Source organism: Ambystoma mexicanum, chromosome 5p, assembly GCF_040938575.1.
Source record: "Ambystoma mexicanum isolate Mex_15411 chromosome 5p, UKY_AmexF1_1, whole genome shotgun sequence".
Lineage (NCBI taxonomy): Eukaryota > Metazoa > Chordata > Amphibia > Caudata > Ambystomatidae > Ambystoma > Ambystoma mexicanum.
The window spans coordinates 641912238-641925283 of record NC_090930.1 but is presented as its reverse complement, the minus strand read 5'-3'; positions in this window follow the sequence as shown (position 1 = coordinate 641925283).

The window sequence follows — 13046 nt, the reverse complement described above, 5'->3', positions numbered from 1 at the left end:
AAATGTCCAATGTACACGCTTCTTTGGATATTCAACCATAACCTTGTAGATGAATCAAGCAGTTTCTCTTTAGTGGGGTGCTGTCAGTCTAGGCACAATTGTCTGACCACACGTTCCACCCAGTACAGGTCATGCAACCAAAACATCTAATTGGCTTCTTTTCCACAGTTACAACACCACTGCTTCTGCTCAACACTGGTATTCGACGTATATGTTTGCAGTCCTTGTCAACGTTCACTTGCTGAATTATCAGACTTTCTCCTAGTGTTGCCACATTTTCAACTTTCAACAGTTTCTCTTTTCCTTATGGCTCTTGACAATGCTTGTTTTTTCTCAGCTTGTACACTTCACAGTTCTTTATATTCATTAGCAATGCTTGCTTTCTTTAGTTTCCATGATTCACAGTTCCTTTGTATGAGGGAACGCTTTTCTCTGCTTTCCACTCATGTGGCATTCACTCCTTATTACTTTCCTTGGGTTCGATATTCAAAAGTGCAGTTAATTCATATCAGAACAACATAACTGCAAATTCCCAGTTCACTCTACTGCGGGAAATTTGAACCTTGCATTCAATTTCAAGTTTACTGCTTTTCTGGCCCTTCCGCGGCCTTCTCAATTTCAATACAGTTTGGTATTCGCAAACCGCTCCGCTCATCAACATTCACATTATCGTACTCATCATACATCTATGTTTTACAATCTTGGCTCAGCAATCAAATTGTGTCTGCTGTCGCTTTTTCAATCGCAAGCACTCCGACCTACCTTCACAACGTGGCCTGCACCACAGCATCCAGGAGTCATTCGGCTTCACTTGACTCACTGGGAATGCTGTCTTTCTGTGCCCTTCTCCGCTTTGGTCAGTTCTTCGTAGCTGATGTTGTTCCTGGCTCGGCAAGCGCCTCTCCCTGGGTCTATGACACCTTGGACTACCGGAGAGGGAATCCTCTGGACTCCAGGAGGACGGCATCCTGAGCTTGCCACCGGAGACCTTCCAACAATGCCAGCCCCAGTTTGCTTCCACTGCAGTGACTCTGCAGCACCTCAGCACTTCAGAAACGTATACCCCTGCCTTCACTTTTGGCTTCTCTATCTGCAAGCACTCCAGAGGCAATATTGATTTCCTTAATTCCTCCATTAGCCTCACCTGAGCGGGCCATTTATACCGCCCCTTTGGCTTTAGGTGCAGGTCATTCACATGGATTTCACAATGGTCCTGGTACTCGGCTGACCTCTTCCTCACCCCAGTACCAGAGTGCTGTTTGTTTATGTATGAGTAAATAAATGATGAATGTGAGTTCCTATGTGGTCTCTTCCTCCTCTCAGTACCTTAGTGGTTGGGAGATGTGTTTCTAACACAATAGGGGATGAATTGGAAATATTCCATAAAAGCCTGGGGGACATTTGATTCTTGATGAAAGTGAAACAGGGGAAACCTCATCACCAAGTCTCCTCCTCCCAGGTGATCCTACCTCGCATAATCACCCCCAAGGGTCAGGAAGCAAAATTGCTGGCCTTTCCCTGGCCACCTGGGGGGGAGGATATTTTGGGGAAAGAAGTGAGGACCCTCTCAGGTTCCTCACATAGGATCAGAAGAGAACCAATGGCAAATCATTTATTTGGTGAGGTTGTGAGTGATAAAGTCATTCTTTGTTTGGCTCTCCATGTTGGTGGGTGTTCCAGTGGCCAGTACTGTTCGATTGGTTGTGTGTTATTATGATCCAAGCATTCTGTTCATATTTTGTTAATGTGTGGAAAATATCAATGCTACTGGTACCCCGGGTGATTACAATGAGTGGGGCAGAATGCGACAGTTGTACCATGTCTCCGTATACCATGCCCTGTACTTTTTAGGCCACAACCCATTATTAGAGCTTCCCTTTGAGTTATTCGAGGCTCCTCCAGGATCACCTCTTCAATTCTCTTCACTTTTTCATTTCCCTGAATGCAGCGACATTTGGACATCATTACAGGCTTGTCCTGGCATCCTGCTAACATCGTGATGCACATGGGTAAGCTGCTGCTTATTCCATAATGTGCACTATGGCGCAACATGACTTTTGGTTGATATGTTTTTGGAACATCTGAATTGAAGAGCGATGTTTGTACTATCATGGTGTCCCACCGGAGTTGCTTATTTTAGGACATTTTCACTTTAATCCATCTTTCTGCCACATAGCAGGCCCGCTGCATTGTGTTCTTTGGCCTTCCCAATATGGTTGCACTATTTCTCACCCTGCTACTGCTGATGCCTGGGCCCGGCTTGGTTCCCACCTTCCCATTGGTTGCTATTTGGCCCTTAAGCCAATAGGAGTGCCTGGGAGGCGGCAGCCGGCCATCACCAACTAAGGCCCACAACGAGGCCCCTCCAGGATCTCCTCTTCACTTCTCTTCACTATTTCATCTCCCCGAATGCAGCAACGACATTTGGACATCATTGTTGGCTAGTCCTGGAATCCTGCTAACATCGTGATACATTTTGGTAAGCTGATGCTTATTCCATACTGCGTACTACGGCGCAACATTACTTTTGGTGAATATGTTTTCAGAACATCTAAATTGAAGAGCAATGTTTGTACTATCATGATTTCCCACCGGAGACACTTTCATCTGTCTTTGTGCCACATAGCAGGCCCCCTGCATTGTGTTCTTTGGCCTTCCCAATATGGCCACACTATTTCTCACCCTGCTACTGCTGATGCCTTTGCCTGGCTCAGCTCCCCCATCCCACTGGTTGCTATTTGGCCCTTAAGCCAATTGGAGCGACCGGGAGGCGGGAGCCGCCATAACCAACAAAGTCCCCGTCTACCACGGTATGCCGTGTGCCTGTGTGCCTGAATGTATCCCCGCTGCCACTCTTGGTCGCCTGTGTGCCTGAATGCATCCCCCCTCCTGGTTGCCTGTGTGCCTGAATGCACCCCCCTTGGTTGCCTGTGTGCCTGAATGCATCCCCCCCTTTGGCTGCCTGTGTGCCTGAATGCATCCCAACCCCCTTGGTCGCCTGTTTGCCTGAATGCATCCCACCCCTCCCCCCTGGTCTCCTGTGTGCCTGAATGCATCCCACCCCACCCCCTTGGTCACCTTTGTGCCTGAATGCATCCCACCCACCCCCCTTGGACGCCTGTGTGCCTGAATGCACCCCAACCCCCTTGGTCGCATGTGTGCCTGAATGCATCCCACCCCCCCTTTGGGTCGCCTTTGTGTCTGAATACACCCCCCCCTTGGTCATCTGTGTGCCTGAATGCATCCCACTGCCCCCCCCCCCACAGGAGGCGGGAGCCGGCATCACCAACAAAGTCCCTGTCTACCACGGTATGCCGTGTGCCTGTGTGCCTGAATGCATCCCCCCTGCCACCCTCGGTCACCTGTGTGCCTGAATGCATCCCCCCTCTTGGTTGCCTGTGTGCCTGAAAGCACCGCCCGCCCTTGGTTGCCTCTGTGTCTGAATACATCCAACCCCCCCACTGGTCACCTGTGTGCCTGAAAGCATACCACCCACCACCCTTGGTCGCCTGTGGGCCTGAATACATTGCACCCCTCCCTTTGGTCACTTGGCTGCTCTCACTCACCCAACCCCACCGTTGATCGAGGGTGGTCGGTTGTGCGCCCCATGGACCTGACTCCAGGTACATCTGTATCTGTCGCCTTACATTATGATCATTGACTCCATGCTATTGCCCATCGATCAGAACCATACTTCTGTACATATTTTCCACCCTGCTATTCGGTGTGGGCACATATCGAGTTTTGACACTGTATTAGCATGACGTTTACCATCATGTAAAAGTGTCAAGTACCATGTACCTGATATTTGACTTTAACCCTGCACATACGTGTAGCTGCCCCCATGCTACATGTGGCTGGCACCATGTATCTGCTCACTGACTATGACCCCACATCTGTTTGTAGTTGCTGCCATGCAACATGTGGCTGGAATCATGTATTTTTTAACTGATTATGACTCAGCATATGTATGTAGTTGCCGCCATACAACATGTGGCTGGCACTTGGTATTTGCCAACTGATTATGACCCCGCACATGTGTGTTTTGCTGCCACCAGGAAACATGTGGCTGGCACCATGTATTTGCCCACATTCTGACAATAATGTAACCGCAAGCACTTATGTACTTTTCACTGTAACCATTAAGAAAAGCGCCTTGGCACCTCAGGTTTTTGGGCGCTATACAAGAACAATCAATACATAAATAACATTTTCCCACTTGGAGCATTGACACCATCTTCAGGATACTTAACAGAACATGTACACATCTGAACTCCACTATGAATCAAATATCCAGAATAAAGATCCAACTACCTAGCCCAAGTGTAAAGCACTGCAATACAAGTGTACACATCAATCGCATGTGCGTGCAACGTGGTTTGCACTAAAGATCCACCATCAATTAAGCTAATCGTGCATGCAAACAAAACTATGCTCTAAAATATAAGCCTTTTCATTTTTTTATACATGTCTTTATTGTGGATATTTGATTTATAGTGGAGTTCAGATGTGTACATTTTCTGTTAGGTATCCTGAAGATGGTGTCAATGCTTCAAGTGGGATAATGTTTTGTAAAAAGACACCAGTGTTGCCACATTTGTGGAAACAAATATTTTTTCTTAGATGGTGCCTTGGTGATCACTCACTGCATTAGCTCAGTGTGCAATGAACTTGGCTTGACAACATGTTGCAAAAAGGCATGTTACGATGCTGAAAATGTTTAAAACACAATGATAGTCTCCAACCATCAGTGGTCTCCAATAATGAATGAGTGTCCTGTTATGCTTGCACCCTCGCAAGTTCCAATTCCCACAGCACTGTAGACATTAGGCATTGCATATTGTTCTTATTTAAAGAACAGATTAAGACCTCCATTTGCCTCTGTCAGATCTGTCACCAGTTGATTTAGGTCAGGAGTCATACACGGTGGCTCAGTGTTGGTAATCACCCTCACAGAAGTGCCTCTTCTAGGTGATTTACTTGCACCAACTTGTGGTTTTTGGGTGACGAATGTTTAGATTGTGTGTGGCAGGCGCTGTTACATTAACACTCTCTCTTTCCGGAAAATCCAGATGTCAAGGGAAGTAATCTCTTTTGCATTGGTGATGCTGTCAGGAGGTTGGGGCGAGATGAGCATGGATAAAATCACCATTAAGCTGGTGGTGGTGGCATGTGTATATTTATTTTGACTGATTTGTAAAATACTTAAGGTATCTCGTCAGGTTTAATGTAAGTGTTCATTCTGTAAAACACTATTAAAAATATTTCTGTTTCTTCTACACCTTGATAGTTGATTTCCACTGTTTTTGTTTTTTAGCATGCTCCAATTTCTTCGTCAGTTTTGGCAGTTATCAGTGATATAAAATAAAATATATAACAAAATATATATATATATAACATTTTTAGAGCACAGCAATTAGCCTACGGTTAAAGGCGCTCACTGACAGAGAAATATAAGTGTATGGGGGCCAGCCTACTTTAGAAAAAAAAAACAATATTGGAATGCTTTTCTGAATAGAAGGTGGTCAGAAATGGAAATATGAGAGAGAAGGGGGCAATTCCATAACAAGTCTGCTCTCACCAAAATATATACAGAAAGGGGGCCACTCAGTGGCCTCAGTGGTCTGCCCCGGGGGGTAACATACCAGTAGGGGGCGGAATCTATAATCTCAGCAAAACAAAGGTACTGGTATGCTAGGGGTTAGCCAGTGTGAAGTGAAAATAAATTAGAAATGTTCACCCGGTCTAAACCCATGTAACCAAAATGGTTATAAATGTTGCATGCAAATGTGTGTACTAGAACACTCCTTGAAAATAAACGGATTGTTGGAGAGATTGATTTTAAAACTTTATATCAGAATATTGGTGCATATAATAAAATAAAATCCAACTTGCAAGGACATATATAATCAAGAACATAAACATAAATCTCCCATTTGTAGATTGAGTGTGGAAACTTTCAAACAATCAAAAAAATGAGAATTTGTACATCAAAGAAAAACATAAAGCAATTTTCAATATTAACAAAAAAACAGTTATTTGTCACTGGGATGCTTGATTAAATCAGAAGCAAAAGACAAAAAGACAAAAACAGAGAGTAATAAATACAACTGCAACTCTATTCAGCCTAATAAGAAATAGAGCAAATGAGCAATGTTCATTAGTGACTAGAATCAATTCCCGAAGCTGAAGGTATTGTGTGTCGGGATAGGGTCTGCCAACGCTATAGGGGAAATGAATAAACAACGTGAAATGCGGATGCTTCACATAAGTGACATGGTCCCATAAATGGATAATGTCTTATGAGCAAACACGGTCCTGGTAGTCCACAGATGTTTCTATGTGGGACCTTGATTCCCCTCTGGTTGAAGGAAGCGTTTCGGCAGAACAGAATTAGTAAAGAAGTACTTTTCATGTGAAGTGAGTGTACTCCGCCTTCATCAGGGCGATAATTAGCAGGACCAAAGTAAGCCTTGGTTTGGGATTCTGGAAAGCCAGCTGGATCTCAGGACACTCTGCACAGCTAGGCAAGGGGTATGTTCACTGCAATCTGCCTTGGTTTGGTTCAGACGCCTTCTCTGCGTCCTCCTTCTCCTGTCTCACCAGATTTTTTGTCTGTCCTTACGTAGTACAGTCCCATGGGCCCTGTTGTATGCCATTTCCTGAAGCATCTGGGGATTCTTCAGAGGAGTCATCAGCCACGGAAGCAGCAGGTAAAGAGCCTCACCTGCTTGTTGTGCATTGTAGTTCCCATGTATAGGTGAAACAAATCGACCAACCTATTCAGAGGCAACAAACTTCATCATGGCCTTGAAATGGCCCAAAAGAACCACTTCATGTGGAACAACTACGTATGCTACGCAATTAGGACTGAAAAACACTTTTCATGGTGATTCCATATGCAGCTACTTCCTGCCAGGGCCAATCCAAATGGACTCACTCGCCACGGGCAGGCCAGCCCTCCTCTAGGGCTGTAACCGTTCTCACTGCAGAACTGCTCAACTCAGTGACTCCTGGTTGAAGGCGCTCACTGACAGAGAAATATAAGTGTATGGGGGCCAGCCTACTTTAGAAAAAAAAAACAATATTGGAATGCTTTTCTGAATAGAAGGTGGTCAGAAATGGAAATACGAGAGAGAAGGGGGCAATTCCATAACAAGGCTGCTCTCACCAAAAGGCAGAGACACTTCCTCTTTCTTCATAAAGAGAAGACTTGAAATAGTAATGCAGAGGACGAGCACACACTTCCTGGGGCGAATTAAAAAGAGCTTTCTTGAAGAAGGAAAGGGGCTAACACCATAATATGTTCAGTGCAAAATAGACATGGGTTTAAATATGATAACAACGAATCAACTCTTTGTTGTACCAGATGCCTGTGCAAGACCCGTAAGAGTGGTATTATAATTAAACTTCCAAGCCCACACATAACCTTGTCACTCGGCCACTTCCAAGCTGTTACAACCATTTCTAGACTTCAGACATATTACCTTTGGACATAAGTAGCAGAGGCCACTGAAACATTTCTGAAGAATAAAAAAGTATGCTGGTTTTTTTAAATTTTAACAGCAAAGAACTAATTGAGAAACACATGGTTACATTTTATACATTTCAATACAAGCGACCAGTTGATGAAAGTTTCAGGGGCTCTTTGTTGCCCTGGTTATTCTTCCTCCCCTCTTTTCTGTTGTTCTTCTTAGGCTTCAACTTCTATACCATTTTATTTGCCGCCTTGGGTTGCAAGAAGTGCCGTTCCTCCTCTTTGTCTGGAGGGAGGTTGTAATTTATTGTCTGTGATGTCTCCCTGCCTTTTGGCACACAGAGGGAAACTGGAGATGGGGAGTACACCCCCCTACTTTATTTTTGCATACTTGTTATTCTCTGATGAGCTGGGTCGCTTTTCTGATCGCTGCTCCAGTGACATACAGCAAGACAGTGGGCCTCATTACAAGTTTGCTGGTCAGGAATTAACATGCTGGTAATTTCATTTACCAGCACATTTCCAGACCGGCAAACTAAATTTTTGCCGGTGGGGTGGTCTGATTTACCTCCAACCAAAAGCAGTAGTGTTAAGAAGGATTTCTGAACTCTGACCTAGAGGGGCAGAGTTTCAGATGGCCAACCTAGTTTCTTGGAAAAGGGTATCCTCTGGACAAGCCAGACCAATCAGGGTAGCTATGGCAGGCGGTCAAGACTAAGTCTCAAGAGGGGTGAGGGTGACTGAAAGACCTGAAGGAGCACACAAAGCAAGGGCACTTACAAATTACTCCAGACAGGTGTTATATTAAAATATAGACACATTTATTACAAGGCCTTTGTAACATAGACCATAGCAAAGAATCACAGTAATACTAAAATAAACCAATACATCACAATCAATACAAAATATTTAAAATACCAAAGGGGTCTAAGGGGTTAAAAGCACAAAATATGTAGACCACCTAGATGGGGAGGAAAACAGGCAGTGCAAGTAATCTTTAGACCCAGTTCAGCATCAAGAATACACCTAAGAGGCAGTCCAAGTCCTGCGAAGAGAGGAGCCTTATGCTTAATAGTACATGCATGCACTTGTGCCAATGGACAAAATAGGGTGTCTTCAAGGGTCTGTACCAGCTCAGGAAGGTGGATAAGGAGATGAAGAACAAGTTCCCACTATTCAAGCAGGACCTTGTGGGATGTTTTATCCATGCATCCAAGCGACCACCATAAAACTGTGCAGTACTGGCATGGAAAATATCATGATGGCCAGAACTCCCCAGAGAGTGCACAGGGAAAACATGAAGAATAGGCTGCCACCCATTTTTGCCTATGTTGTGAGCACAGGAGGGCACTGCCTAAAACCACCATTGGGCTACACACACAGTAGCCTGAAACCATTGGGAATGGCAATGCTGATTGCCAAAAGCAACCCAGAACTGTGGGGAATTCATTTTCTTAATGTCAAAAATGGATGCAGTACCGGTGCTCACCACTATCAGAAAGCCGGCGTTTCAAAACCAACAGACTTTTGTGTAAAACTGAACAAATGAACCAAAACCAGGCCAAGGAAAGACTTGCTAAGAGGTGGATACAATGTAAAACTATATTCTGAAATGACTTGAAGGAAGTAATTATTTAATGTATATATAAAAAATAGCTGCATGTAAGTTGGATTGGAATGTAGAAAACTGGGAACTAAAGTGACATTTAGCTGAATTCTGCCTGACAACTACCCCCGACAGGAGTTGAACTGGCTCAACAACTCTTCCCAGGCCTGGCTGCATCCTGCTGGCCCCACCAAAAGGAGATGACACCTCTCTGATTGAATTAAGGGAGGGGTACCTGCAGACTGCAGGAGGTTGAACAAAGCCCTGTCCTGGGCTGAGGCAAATGTCATATTGGGGGGGGGTCGTAAAATGGCTTCCTCTTGGGGGAAACTGGGAGGGGCAGTGCCTGTGCTAGCAAGCTGAGCTTGGGGGAAGTGGATAAACCAGTTATTCCACCATGTGATGTGGGAAGCCACACCCCTTTTTGACCAGGGCATAATTTTAAAAAGATAGATAACTCATAGTGCGGACTGGTCAAAATTATATAAATAATATCATTATTCTTGGGATTTTTCTGTGCACATTTTAAAAGGTGTTAGGACCCTGTGGGATGTTCTTGGGGATAGTAGCGGAAAAAAGGTTGTTACTCCAAATGTATGCATGTTAAAAATCTGACACTTTATCATCTGAAAACCATATCCCTGGTGGACATTTGTGTAAAATCTGGAAAGGTTTAGAGGTCGTTATCTGGATCAAAAGGGGAGAATTCTGTCATCAGTGGACACAACATCGTACAAAGACAGGAATCAGATGGTTTGGTGCTACAGAAAATATGTTAACTGGACCTATAATATGAGAAAAATGGTACATAGGTAAATATGTATTTGGGTCAGAAATAGATTTGTGTGCAATTTGACAAGGGGAGGTTCCTCTGACCATAAAACCTACAGCATCACTCTGACACTCCATTTCTTCCCCCCAATCAAGGGAGAGAGGAAAGCTTGGCCAATGGTAAGTGAGAGGGGCAGGCTTAGCTAGGCCCAGGCACACACCCATTTTCAAAACACATAAAAAGGGCCACTGAAACCCAGGTAGAGATTCACTTTCCACTTTCTTGTGGGATGCTTTGCTGGGAGACTCCAGACTTCAAATCCATCAACCTCCAGAGACCAGAGATCCAGAGAGACCAGAGATCCAGAGAGGCCAGAGAACCAGAGAGACCAGAATTGTGCAGTGCTGAGAGCAGGACCAGAGACCAGAACGCTGTAAGCAGAACCGCCAGAAGTCCCGTCCAACCTGACCAGACCTTGACGGCTTATTTCAAAAATATAGTGTGAGTACACACTGTGCCAAAACCAATCTCTTAGTTTAAAATAATCTAATCCAAGCTAATTTAGCCTATTAGAACTGCCTCCTAGAATCGTGTCATTCTGTCATCTTTAAAATTGAAAACTGTCATCTGTCATTCTGAGCTTTAAAATTTCAAATCTGAAAAACTACTTTCACAAAATCGTCCGTATCTCCTGTGCTAGGAGAGAGTTTTAACTGTCATCTTAAAGCTAAGATTCTAGGCTTTCCAACGAACCTAGAACCGACTTGCTACTCCTTATAAGGCCTCCGCAATCACGCTCGACGCACGCGATCAAATTTGCCGCAATTTGACATTTTGCACAATTTCAGCCACGTGTAAAAATCAGCAGCTCCTTGCTTTCCTTTGCTAAAATTCGTTTTAACCTGCTAGTTACTCATAGAGCATTGCTAAAGTGAGCCTGAACTAATATAAACTAGATATCACCCACCCTGAACCTCTAGAGGGAATTAAAAGCATTTTAGCACATTTCTCACTTCATTGTCATCACATTCAAAGCATTTTGGGGCTGGTGTTTCAAACTTCTACCTGTTTTCCTCTAAGCTTGCTGGGGGGGAACTGAATTTTGTATTGTATTTGATTGCATTCCTGAGAACTGTGTGCTCCTCCTTCCATTTCTTACATTGCATAGGGGGGGGGGGAGTGAATTGTCAAAAGAAAAAGTGATCATATTACCTTTTGCTAAAATCATAACAAGTATTTCTGTACTGCATTTTATTCCTCATTGCTTTTCCCTTGAAACCATAAAAGTATTTTCGCTGCCTTATCCATCCTATACCAACTCATCATTGATTGTAAAGAAGTGTGCTAGTATCAGGTTACCCATTGTTTCATAAGTGTGATATCAATTATTAATTTATTATAAAAGTGTGATATATATATATATTGTTTAATTTTTCAAATAAACCTTTTAAGTTTGCAAAACAAGCCTCCTTCTTGGCTCAGTGGGGTCAAGGGGGATTCTAAGAGAGGGGTGTTATACAAGGGTTCATCATCCAGATTATAACTTGCCATAAAAATATATAAATAAGGGCTTTCATTGGGCATCCCAGACAAGACACTGACTTAGTGGGATTGCTTGATTGGAGTCACTTACAACCTCCACTTGAGGGCAGAGGCAGTTTGAGAGTGTGGGATGGAGTCGCTATTTCGCAGTAGCCGTGGAAAGGAAAGGGGCCCTCAGGGGCCACTTCGTGCGTAAAAATGGGCTCCTGCACTATGGGTCACCGGTTGGGATAAGCACTACTCACCGGTCCCCCATGCAGGCAGACCCAAACTTCTCCAGTACAGTCCACTTCGCTGGCAGGTTCGAATGAGACAATCAGGAAGTCTCGACACCGTGTAGTTTCAGAGATACAGCGAGGATTCCCGAATGTGACAGTGGCGATTTCTCTGCTCTGGGTGGAGGAATTAGCCCTATTCCACTGCAGCAGGTTTCAGAGTCAAGGGGGTCACTAATGCAGCGAACTTGCACAGGTCGTTGCCGTAGCAGGGCAACACGGTAACCGCATTTACTCCGGTCTGGGCACACTCGTCTCACTTCAGACCTGGGAATGCCAAGTGTACGAAATTTGGTGTGAGGGCGCTGTGGACACAGAGAAAGCAGGATACCAAGTTTCGAGGGCCTCCTCGAAACAGCAGCGGTAACATAGCAAACATCCTGTGTAAGCTGTTCAGCCCACTGGTTGGCCCAGGAACACTTCCGAAGAGGCTTACTTGCAGGGTTTGATGAAGGTGCCGAGCATTGTTGATCCCACTATTCCAATGGGTCGATGCGTCTTCGCAGACCTTCTAGGACAATCAGAGGCGAGGGGTCCCACAGAACGACAGCGGGCTCACGTTGCCAAACCTTCCAGCAGGTCACCAGTGGTTCCTCGACTCAGCTTCTTGTTGCAGGATACTTGGCTCCTTATCCTTTGTTCGTGTGAACTCAGGGGATCGACATGGTAGTGGTGTTTTCAGCCTCCTCTTATCCAAAGTTCCCTTCACGCCAAAATGGAGAGGATCCAATGGGAGATCTGCTCAGAAACACTAACTCCATACATGGACCAATTACGGACCACAGTGGTCCCAGGCATTTAGGACACTCCAGACTCTCTGGCACCCAGAATGTGTATTGGGAACAGACATTCCAGCTCACATCCTGGAGGCACACACACAAGGCATGCAGAAGCCCACGAAAGCATTGGCCAAATAAAGACTGACCCATGTCGACTCGCCCTGGGAAAGGTGAAGGGGCAGGATGGCCAAAGGACAAGACAAAGGACCTTGTGGCATCGCCATTTTGGAGCCAGGCCACCTATTCCTGCGAAACGCAGTAAGCGCGGTTAACATGGCAAGAAAGGGTTAAACATATACGAAACGGTAGCTGCCACCAGTCCTGTCCGTGTCACATCTGCACAGTTCATAAAACATCCAGCGAGAGTTTCTAGGGCCTTTGGAACGACTAGAGACCCAAGTGTGCTGTAGGGTAAGTTACATTGCACACTTGTTACATGTTGCATAAAAGTTGCAACATGAAGAAAGGACAAATGGAAACAAAGTCTCCCAGTACTGACTGTCATAAGGGCATGTCAGTTTCCCCATAAAAAGTGAGCGAAAGCCCAGAGGCGTGCATCTTAGGGCTGTGCTTCTCTGGCAAAGTTTAGTTCAGG